Below are 12,286 nucleotides of genomic sequence, written 5' to 3' on the forward strand. Positions count from 1 at the left end.
TAGGCTATTTATTGGCCGAATTCTACTGTTTTGCGAACTTTTTTGGAGCGACACTTGGTGCGTCGAGAATGTCCCCAAATACCTAGTTCAAGCCTTGTAAGGGCTGCCACCGGATGATGTCGGTGACGGATCCTCATCGTGTTTGCCTGTGGTACCTTGAGCGCGACCAGGACCCGAAGTCGTGCTCCGAGTGTCGGGCAATGCATCCAAAGGCTTTGAGGGAGCGGTCCCTAAAGCTGATGGCGGCCCGGCACTCGACTCCGCGTAGGTCCCAGTCTCGCTCGAGAGGAAGGTCTCGAGATCGGTCGCGGAGCCATCACCACTCATCTTCTTCGAAGTCCTCGGGTCAAGGTAAGAAGAAGAAGAATGTGAAGAAGTCCCATCGCTCTCCGACTTCACCCTGTCCCTCGGCCAATGCAACGCGGCTCGGGTGTCCACACACTAGGCCTACGTCTGGGTCGACTCCGCGCTTCCCTGAGTTTCCTGGAGCCGAAGCAACCCCCGCCCAACTTAGAGTTTACGAGGCCATGCGCCTCATCTTTAGGCGTGCTGACCCCAATACGGCGCCTTTGGGCCCAAGGGGTTCGGGTTGAGGGGTCTTCGGGTTCCGTGCCGGCGGCTTCGGCCCCGGCCACCGAGGTCGCCTCCGGATCCGTGCGCGGATCCACACTTGCGCCGGTCGCACAATCGAGACCTTTCCTGGCGCCGGGACGATTATCGACGCTCCAGTCGTTAGTGCCCTCTATCGACGTCAACCCAATTCTCATTCCCGGCGACCGCTATCGGCTTCGGTGGGCCCTATTGACCCGAGGTCAGATTCAAACCCATTTTCCTAGGGGTACGAATTCGGGGAGGAATTGGAGGGGTCCTTGGACCATTAAGAATACCAGGAAGACCCTACTATGGACTGGACTCAGGACTTGGGCGAAGCCAGTGGTCTCAATACTTCTCCTGACGCTGGCATTCTGTCTCCTCCTACCGTGGCTACTACAGAGGGAGCTACCTACAGTATGCTGGTTAGTAGGGCGGCTGAGGTCCTTGGCCTTGAGCTACTTACTGTTGAAGTCAGGTTGAATCTCCTGACGGAGGTGCTTCAGCCTGGGGCTTCTACATCAGAACCCCTTCTCCCATTTAATGAGGCCCTCACTGATGTCCTTTTGTGTACATGGTCCAAACCCAACACTGGGGCTCATGTGAACAGGACTATCGCTCGCCGCCATCGGCTTGTGCCAAATGACCCAAAGTTCCTGTCCCAGCGTCCTACGCCTGAGAGTCTGGTCATCCAGGCTTTCTCTTCTTCTGGCACATTCCTTTCCGCACCCCCGGATCGGGAATCCAAAAGGCTGGAACAATTTGGTAAAAAGTTGTTTTCTTCCTCCAGCCTTGCACTGCGGTCTGTGAACACCGCATGTCTTTTGGGCCGTTATTCCCACTCACTCTGGGATATGGTTGCGCAAGTCCTGCTGCAGATACCGGAGGAGGCCCGTGCTATTGTCTCCCAAGCAGTGAAAGATGGGAGGGATGCGGCAAAGTTCACCATCCGTTGTGGGCTGGATACGATGACTCTCTGGGCAGATCGGTTGCGACGACAGTGGCCTTACGGTGCCATGCCTGGTTACGTACTTCTGGCTTCTCGGGGGATGTCCAACAGTCACTCATGGACATGCCCTTTGATGGCACCCGTATCTTCAGAGACAAAGCGGACTCGGACTTGGAGATATTCAAGGATTTCCGGGCTGCGGGTCGGTCCCTTGGCCTTTCCTCCACCACATGCCCCCCACAGTCCGCTTTTTGGCCCTTTCGTGGCCACGGAAGGGGTGCCCTATCGCGTCCTAAACCCAGCCACTGTGCCTTGCATGCTGGACAGCCTATGCGTGGCCGTGGAAACCCACATGGCCGTGGGACAGGGAACCAGAGGTCTGTCCAGCCCACCTCTGCCCCGCTGCAGCCTCCAAACCTTCCTAGTCCGTCCCCTCACTCCAGCCCAGTTGGTGGCAGGATCCGCCATCACCTGCCCCACTGGGAACATATCACCACGGACGGGTGCGTTTTGCAGATAATTCGGAAGGGCTATTCCCTCCCTTTCGAATCTGCACCACCACACATGCCACCATCCTTCCAGCATCTTCCGGCGGATCATTTGGTGCTTCTCCACCAGGAAGTCACGGCTCTCTTGGCTATAGAAAAGGTCCCTGTGCCAGAAGTAGGTTGTGGTTGTTATTCCAGCTACTTTCTGATATCAAAGAAGGACAAAGGCTTGCATCCTATCCTAGATCTTCGGGACCTGAACTACTTCCTCAAGAAGGGGAAGTTCAAAATGCTCACCCTTACTCAGGTTCTGTCTGCCTTGGACCCAGGAGACTGGATGGTAGCATTGGACTTGCAGGATGCTTATTTCCACATCGCCATCCTGCCTGCCCACAGACGTTACCTATGATTTGTGGTAGGTCACAAGCACTTTCAGTTTACTGTGCTCCATTCCGGCCTTACCAATGCCCCTTGGGTGTTCACGAAAGTGATGGCGGTGGTTGCAGCTCATCTGCGCAGGTTAGGGGTCTCAGTGTTCCCCTACCTCGACGACTGGCTGTTGAAGGTGCCTTCGCCCCTGACAGTTGTCTCCCACCTTCAGACTACGGCGAACCTCCTGCACCAGCTGGGGTTCACTATCAACATGCCAAAGTCACACCTGAATCCCTCTCAGACGCTCCCTTTTATCGGAGCTGTTCTGGACACAGTGCTCTTTCGGGCTTATCCTCCCAAAAAGCGAGTCCAAGACATTCAGGCTATGATTCCGATCTATCAGCCTTGGTCTTGGGTTTCAGTGAGACAGACTCTGATGCTGCTGGGCCTCTTGGCCTCCTGCATCCTGCTAGTAACACATGCCAGGTGGCATATGTGGGCTCTGCAGTGGGACTTGAAGTTCCAGTGGGTACAGCATCAGGGAAATCTCTCCGACAAGGTCCAGATCTCGGAGGGGACTGTGAAAGACCTGCAGTGGTGGCCTTCGAATCCCGATTGGGTCAATGGCAGATCCCTCTCCCTTCCCCACCCAGATCTCTCTATAGTGTCAGATGCGTCACTTCTAGGTTGGGGCGGCCACATGGGAGAGGCGGAGATCAGAGACCTCTGGTGTCCGGCGGAGTCGGGACTCCACATAAATATGCTGGAGCTCTGGGCGATCAGACTTGCGTTGAAAGCATTCCTTCCCTCTCTCAAAGGGAAAGTGGTGCAGGTGTTCACGTACAACACTACCGCCATGTGGTACTCAAACAAACAAGGCTGGGTAGGGTCGTGGACCCATTGTCAGGAGGCACTACACCTCTGGACATAGCTGGAACATCAGGGCATTACCCTGATGGTTCAACATCTGGCATGCTCACTCAACGCCAGGGCAGACAAATTCAGCCACCGAAGCACTGTCGATCACGAATGGCGTCTCCATTTGGAGGTGGCGCAAGGTCTCTTTCTCAAGTGGGGAGGGCCTTGGTTAGATATGTTCGCCTCCGTAGAGAACGCGCAATGTCAGCTGTTTGCGCGTTGGAGTTTCCAGCTTCCTTCCTTCCTAAGGTGGTTACACCATTTCATGTAGGCCAGTCCATCACTTTGCCTACCTTCTACGCACCCCCACATCCTTCCCATGAGGAGGAGAGACTCCACCGTCTGGACCCAAAAACAGTGTTGGCGTTCTACCTCAATCGTACCAAAGATTTCCAGGTGGACGATTGACTCTTTGTTGGCTATGTGGGTGCGAAGAAAGGGAAGGCGGTGCAAAAGCGTACCATCTCTCGATGGGTGCTTCTTTGCATCAAAATGTGCTACGCTTTGACAAAAAAGCAGCCTCCTGACGGCTTGCGGGCTATTCTACCAGAGCAACTGCTGCATCCACTGCATTAGCACGTGGAGTTCCTGTCCTGGATATCGGTCAGGCAACTACGTGGGCATCCCTGCACACGTTTGCTAAGTATTACTGCCTGGATAGTCAGGTCTGTCGGCTACTTTGGTCGTTCGGTCCTGCAGGACTTTCTAGTATGATCTTAGTTCGCAGCCCACCACCGAGGATGGCATTGGTTGGGTATCTATTCTAAGATAAAGAATCTGCAACTAGAAGCCTCTATCAGATGCACGAGTTACTTACCTTCGGTAACGAAATACCTGGTAGAGACATATTCCTTACCGCCCACACATCATCCCTGCTTGCGAACTGATTTATAGGGACAGGGATTCCCCCTTTCAGGTCCTTAGCTCCGGCGCACCAATCTCAGTGTTCTTAGCGGCTCTGCGCTCTGGCGTGGAAAGTCGTTAAAAGAAACTGACGTCACTGTGCGAGGGTGGCATCTATGTACTACTCCCGACGTCATCACGGTGACCACGACGCCTGCGGAGTCGACCGACGCCACCTACCGACGCGCAAGGGTATTGCTCGAAGAAAAATCTCCGGATCCAGTCTGACGCCTGGGGGAAATGCTAAGGTAAGGAATCTGCAACTAGAATATGTCTCTACCATATATTTTGTTACCGAAGGTAAGTAACTTGTACTTTTGTCCCTTAATCGTGTTATTTTCTGATTCCTATTCCTACTGCACCGCTTCAAGGTTCTTATGTGGTTGCTGTGGCTGCACTAACCTCCATGATAGTAGAGCAACTGCAACAAATGTTAGCCACAATTTTTTTTTTTTTAATAAGGACCTGCACTGAAACCTCGTTAATATTAGCTCACTTCCCCATAACGAGTGGGACTTGTTCAGTGCAGAGCAAGAATCAGATGCTATTGAAATATATATTTTGAAGGGCTGCTGTAAGATACCACATATACAGAATAACTGGAGACTCCAACATTCTGCAGTTCCAACTAACCTGGTGGGTAGTGACCAGCATGGTGATATGTTGATCAGATAATACTCTTGTTTTTTTCATGTGCTTCTCCCTGCCTTCTGTGATGTTATCATGCAAAATGGAGGGATCATGAAACGGTATCTCTTGTGTATTGACTTAAAATGTATCCCTTCAAGGAATTTGAGCCTTACTTACTGGATACTTTGAAGGTTGGCTTATTACTAGCAAGCGTTGCTGATCATATAATGGTGAACTCACTTCCCCTGCTGATAATACGGACAAAAGAACAGAATTGGCTTTATGGGCAAATTAAGTAAATTTGCTGTCACTGAGGTTTATGTTGTACTGTGATTGGATGTCAGTTGTATACAAGGACCATAGCCCCTCCTATTGCATTACCACGTTTTTATTGGGTCTTTAGACAGTGGCTGTGACTGTGAACCATTTCTGGAAATCATAGTGAAAAAGATCTGTTCTTCAGGCATTTTCTTTGATGCATTCACCTGTAGTAGCCAGACATTGGTTCTGGCTTCGTTACTAAAGGAGTGTTTCTTCTCTGGAGGCTGTGCGCCTCAAGTTTAATTTTAGGCTAAAATGAAGCCCTGACTTTATTGAATTAACGAAACACGCCGCAGAGTACTCTGAGCACTTTTTCTCAGTCAGACTCTGACTTCTACACATCCATTGAGACTCAGTTTTTAGTTTTATACTCTTCATCAGTTTTTGTCCTGATTCAGATTGTCTATTAGTTTCTGCTGCTGGGAGTGGAGTGTACCAGCCAAACCTGCTCATGATATACAAAGGCCTATTACTAGCTTGCAGTATGACCTGGTGTGTGTGCCTTCTTTCCTGAAGATTTTTATTCACGTGGGAGGTGACATACCAATCTTCATTAGAATCTGGTAATTGGGTGTGATGGTCAAGAGTCCCTAGATGTGATCTGGGGAAGCTACTTTAGAGAATTATCTCAATCCCCTTTGGACTCTGGTGTCATTCTGGGACCTTCTCCTGGCTCCATAAGCTGTTAAAGAAGGAAAGTTATTGTTATGGTGCTCAAGACATAATTGATGATATGGGTGTTCTCCAGCATTGTCTTTGTTCATGTATCATCTGCATATTACTTCCTTACATCCTAAAACAAGTTAACAGGTTGTTGTAATCTAGCTTTTTTGATTGAAGAGCCTGCAAGTAGTTATCCTGTGAGTTCCCTGGGGACTTTCTTAAGGCAGATCTTTCTGGAGCATGCTCACTTGCATGTTGTCATCCTGGTCATTTCTAACTCCATGCCCCTTAGTGTGATCTGCCCAGGGGATTTCAACAGAGACCTTGTTCTCTTGGTAAGCCTACTAGTTGTGGATGGTACCCTTTCCCTCAAATCAGTACCTGCAAATATCCTCTTCATCTACTTCTACCCTCTCCTTCAGAAGTAAGGGTAACTGGTGAACATTGGAATGTCAAGTCTCATCCAGAGGTCAACATATGACGTTTACGAGGAGAAATTCTCCACACATCAGCCAAATTACTTTTTCCTCCTAGTGGAGGGTGAGTAAGCTCCAGTCTCTCCTTCAGACCCTTGTCTCTGTAAAGTGGGTTCTTCTGCTAGTAACCACAGTTAGGTGCAGGACATGGCCTCAGAAGTATTTTTTGTGGTATATACTAACCCACTATTTTACCAGTATTTGAATGTCCCAACTGGTACAAAAATTAGGAAAATCACTTAAAGCCAACTTTTTCCCCTTATTAGTACATACTTAAAACAGCAAATATAAGAAGAAAGCACTTGAAATGTGAGCTGAATTAGTGCTCTCTGAATGATAATTAAAGTCAACAAAGATAGAAATGCCATGTTAAAAATGAATACCGGCAATATTATATATAGTCTTATTTAAGTATCTTTTACATATTTACAAGTCTTTTCAGAATCCTAAAACATGAGCAAAAAGGTCTGGAGCGGGAGAGTACTAAGAGAAGTGTCTGTTGGTGTCCAGAAATCCATGCATCTTGTAGTTTTCAAGTTTTACTCTGCACATTGAGAGTTGTTTGTTTCATAATCTAAGTTTATGTGTGTCTTTTGTCATCTTGTTAAATGTTTTGGAATGTTCAAAGGAGCAGCTTGTGCTTGATTTCTTTATGTTAACCCTAGGGGCCAACTTGTAAATGAAGTTAGGGAGTCCCAGTTGAGGAGAGTGAGGGTGGAGCCTTATGCAGGGTTTTTAGGTCTTTGAATCAAGCTTTGTTGTGCTGTCCTCTCCTCTGCCCTTACCTTGACTCATAAGGCATTGCATTTAGCTACTATTATACCCTCAGACAGGATTCTAACCTCTAAGGTTTCTTGGTGATGGCCATCTCTGCTAGAGTCCGTGGGAAATTTTCACTAGTTTAATTTGTTTCCTGCCTTAAGGGTTGACCCTTAATTCCTCTTCACACACTCACTCTCAGGCTGTCTCTTTTGCTCTCTTTTTGTACTCATGCCTTTTTTAGTCTGGCTTGCCAGCACAGTTGTCTTGGGACCTTATGTGATCAATAGAAAAAGAGCTTTCAGAAATGCTAATGAGAGAGGGGCTTAGGCTCCATCCACATGTTGATTTTCTTGAATACAGCATTTGTTTGGTGAGAAATTGCACGTTTCCAACAAAAAAGGGTACTTGTGTTGTAATTTTTGCCTTGTGAGAAACCTTATGCTCTCTATAGTAGGACTGAGTTGGAAGTGGTGGCAAGCCAATGATCAAGATTGTAGGCCTGAATGTTCTTTTAAGATAACTTAAGCTAAAGGCAGTTGACTGGACATATTTATTGTGAAAAGCATATTTTAAGGTCAGTAGATATTTAAGGGTGGTTTGTTATTACTGTGTAATAAACCCTCAATGAGGTTTTGTGTTACATGAAATCTCACACATTCCCATAGTAGGAAAGAGTTTTGATGTTGATTACTCCCTCTCAGAAACCATTGGGGTAGAATATTTTCACTGCAATTATTCTTGAAAGACCTTCTAGGAAGAGATACAACTTTGCCAAATGTAATTTTTTGTATATGTGTAATTTCATGACTGTATACATGACGGTTACCTTGTGGAAAAAACTATGCTTAATGCAGTGGGCCTAAGTCGGTTATGGGGCAAGCCAAAGATAAGGTTGTGTTTTGCCAACTGTAATTGTAAACATCTGATAGACTTCTAGTTGCAGATTCCTTACCTTAGAATTTCCCCCAGGCATCAGACTGAATCCGGAGATTTTTCTTCGAGCAATACTCTTGCGCGCCGGTCGACTCCGCCGGCGTTGTTGGCGTCATAGTCACAGTGATATCAGGAGTAGTACATAGACGCTGCCCATGCGCAGTGACGTGGGTTCTTTTCTTTCTGCGCCACGCGCTGATATAGAGAAGAGCTACCCTGGCTATTTTTGGGGCACATTTTACTGATTTCAGGCAAAGTGTAAGGTCTGCAGGGCATTGTGGGTAGAAAAATCTTCTGGGATCCACGCAAATCATGCCACCCTGGATACCCCTAGATGTCTAGCTTTCAAAAACATACAGGATGGCTAGGTTTCCTTATGTGCTGGCTGAGCTAAGGTCCAAAATCTGTAGCTACTCACATTGGAAAAAGAGGGTCAGTTTTCAGTGGAAAAATGTGATGCATCCATGTTGTGTTTTGGGCCTTTTTCTTTCGCTGGCACAAGGTCTACCCACACAAGTGAGGTACCATTTTTGTCGAGTGACTTTTGGGAGCATAGAATAGTAAAACATTTGTTATTACTAATTAGGACTTGCTGCATTTGTGCCTTTCAAATGTAAACCAGTGTACAAGAAAGATAACATTTTGAAAAACATCCTCCAAATCATATACTAGTAGGGGTACCTACGAATTCAGAGATGTTGAATTAACCACTGCTACTAAACCCTATATCTTGTGCCAATTTAAAAAATACATACGTTTTCCTGATACCCATTTTTCACTCTCCCTATTTTGCTATAAGAATTGGTCTATACTTTGTACTCAATGAAAAAACACTGTACGGTGCAGCTCAGTTGTTGGCTCTAGGAACCTTGGGTTCTTGGATAACCTAAAAACCCTATATATCCCCATACCCAGAAGGGTATAGCGGACTTAATGGTATATTGCTTTTGTAAATCGGCCATCATGACAAGAAGTTACAGATGAAAATGTTTTCACAAATGCCTTTTTTCCTACTCATTCTCATTTTTAATATTTCTTTATTTCAACATTTATTTTCCTTTTTGGGGGGGGGTAGGGGGGGTGGAGAACCTTGAGGGATCTACACATATGACACCTTGCTGAATTTGGAATTTCGTCTACTTTTCAGAAATCTATAGCGTTTCCGGATAACCCATGGGTTTCACACTGGTTTTCACCACAAAATTGAAGGAGGTTGAGCACAAAAATTAGGGAAAGTAGGCTACATCTTAGAAAAATGGCAAAACTGTGGTACAAAATTCGTTTTTTTTTTTTATTCAGCTCTGTATGTTCCTGAAAGCTGGGAAGATGGTGACTTTAGTACAGCAAACCGTTCAAGAATGCCTTTTTTAAGGGAAAAAAAGCAGACACTTTTATCTGGAGCACCTTTTCCCTATTTTTCTCAAATGCTTGTTATATTTTACCTTTTTTCTTGGTCTCCTCCAGGGTAATCCACAAACTCTGGGGGCCTTTAGAATCCCCAGGTTAATGTTTCTCAACCTCTGAATATTAATTTACAGATGTCTGCGCTAGTCTTGGAAAGGGACCGTTTTTAAGTCAAAGTCAAGAGACGGAGAATTCCTAATCTAAATTTTAGATAAGGTTTCTCTTCAGATCAGGTGTTAAATGCTCTAAATATTTCTGTGACAGCTTTCCCTTTGCAGATTGAGACAAGCTGGTTCTACAAGTAACTTCACAGTAGTTTTTTTTAATTGATGCAATGCTGGATTGGACCTTGAATTAGAATTCTTCTAAAAGTCTTGGAGGCCTGTTGCCTCTAGAACTTTTTTAATGTAGCGACAATCAAGATACAAAAATCCTTATAACGTGTGTGTGTTTGACAGTTTTGGTTCTTAGTGCTTGAACTGATGAGTCTTAATTTATCCAATTAAGATGCATGTATTTGGCAGGGCGCCACAGTGCCTGGACTCAAGATGGCCACACCTTTTTGGGCTTCTTGTGCTAGGCGGCACATCCATTATTAACCCAGTGGCCTAAGATGCCTTCGCCAACATCCTGCTTATCCGTGGTAAGGGGCTGCCTCTTCGGCGAGCCCAGCAGCCTGTTAGGCCATTGGAGGTCCCTGGAGATCCCAGTACAATGCTTGCCAGTCAGGCCGTGCCCCAGCTGCTGAGGTGCAATATGGCTGTTCAGCCTACTGCTCAGCTTTGAGGCCCTGAATGCAACTGGGCATGGGCTGGCAGCTGGGGAGTCCTGCAGCCGCCCTCTCCATGAACCAGCGATCAGCACCCCATAAGGTGAGGGTGTGCCATGGCATGTGCAAGGCTGATACCCACCCAGCAGCAGCAGCTTAGGGACCTTTGTGGCGGGGCGGGCTCATGCTGCTAGACGCTCCAGTACTGGGCCAGTTCTGGCCTGTTTTTTTGTACAGGGCACTGCTTTCTCTCTTATTGGATTCCTCCACTGCCCACCAGCTAACCTTGATGGGGGGGGCACGTTTGGGGCCAACTTGTGTGGGATACCTTAGACCCTGAAGCGGTGCCCGGGTGACTCTCATTACGTACGCGTCTTGCCCCATGGCCTCTGGTCTTGAACTGAACCCCAAGGAGCCTCAGTAAGTAGATTGTATCTGTGACTCTCTCGAAGGAGGGCCCATCCAGCGTCTCACCTGTGGTGGGAACATGCACGGACTTTTCTGCTCTGGCCTACCGCAGATCCACTGTAACGCTATTTACCCCATTGTCTCCATCTGCCGGAAGAGGTGGACAAGGGCGACAGTAAGCAATCCAAGGTCATTTCGGGGACGAATGTGTAGGGGAGGCCTGCAAAGCAAAACACAAATGATGGACGGAATGCTGAACCAATCAAACATTCACCCCAGTCACAGATGTGGGTTTAATCCATCGTTCTTTTGCTTACCATGCCAGTTCCTCCCTGGACCGGAAACAAGCATCCTGGGACCGGTTTCAGGGTTTTACCCTTCATCAGCCAGGCTAGCTTGAATCCAGTGGCATAGTGAGCCCGGGACCCACGACTGGGCATACCCGGCGCACTTATGGCGGCAAAAGCAAAGCAAAACACAAATGATGGATGGAATGCAGAACCCATCAGACATTCACCCCCAGTCACAGATCTGGGTTTAATCCATCGTTCTTTTGCTTACCATGCCACCCCAGTTTAGACCCAGCCATATGCAAATCAGTCTTGGCCCTGTTCCTCATGGGAACAATCCAGCCCGAACTGCCAGGCCAGGTCCTCCCTGGACCGGAAACGAGCATCCTGGGACCGGTTTCAGGGTTTCACCCTTCATCAGCTAGGCTAGCTTAAATCCAGTGGCATAGAGAGCCTGGGACCCACGTCTGGGCATACCCGGCGCACGTATGGTGGCAAAAGCAAAGCAAAACATGGGAGGCCTGCTGCAAAAGGCGCCCTACCTGGGCCTGTTGCTGCCCCAGAGGAGGCCAACACCGATGTCAAGACACTTTTGATAAACATGCAGAAGAGTCTCACTTTAATTGACACTAAGCTTGATGCTCTCACATCCCGGGTGGATACATTGACTAGTGCCCTCAACAAACATAACAAGTGACTCACCAGAGTGGAATCTTGGATCTCCATGCTTGAAGACAATACAGCAGTCTTCCAAGTCTTCCAACACAGGAAACATCTCAGACTAAGTGGAACCTCGCCTAAAGTCCCAATTTGGTCATAATGGATTTTCATCTATGTTCACTGTTGAGCAGGCACACCGCTTCTGGGCCCCAGACCACCTCTGTGGGCTCCACTTGACCCATTCTCAACAAACATCTGAATTACAATACAAGGGGTTCCACACTGTCAATCTAACGGGGTTGTTAGACCTGGCATTCTTAGGGTGGTCTTACCCCAGATGTTTTGCTTTTACCTCCTGTTTCCTTGCTGTATCTTTTTGTTGGCCTTAGGACTCTGAGCACTGTACCACTGCTAATCACTTATAAGGTGCACATGCTTCTCCCCTAAAACATGGTACCATCTGGGTATCCAAAATTGGCATATTTAATTTACCTGTAAGTCCATTGTAGAGTGATATACCATATACCCAGGGCCTGTAAATGAAATGCTAGTAGTGGGCCTGCAGCACTGATTGTTCCACCCACTCAAGTAACTGTGTAAACATGTCTCAGACCTGCCACTGCAGAGCCTGTGTCTGCAGTCTCACCGCCACTCTGCTTTGGCATCTAAAAACTCTTGCCAAGCCCAGAACTCCCCTTTTCTTACATTTAACTCACCCATAAGGTACCCCTCCCCCCCTCCCCCTCCCC

The 12,286-nt window shown here is 47.5% G+C and overlaps 1 protein-coding gene across 1 annotated transcript in view; it reads left to right on the top strand.

Annotated features, from left to right (window-relative positions):
• LOC138267494 (transcription initiation factor TFIID subunit 4-like) overlaps positions 1–12,286 on the top strand; it is a 1,241,721-nt gene that overhangs the window by 1,010,890 nt on the left and 218,545 nt on the right. The window lies entirely within an intron of this gene.

This window comes from Pleurodeles waltl, chromosome 12, assembly GCF_031143425.1.
Source record: "Pleurodeles waltl isolate 20211129_DDA chromosome 12, aPleWal1.hap1.20221129, whole genome shotgun sequence".
Lineage (NCBI taxonomy): Eukaryota > Metazoa > Chordata > Amphibia > Caudata > Salamandridae > Pleurodeles > Pleurodeles waltl.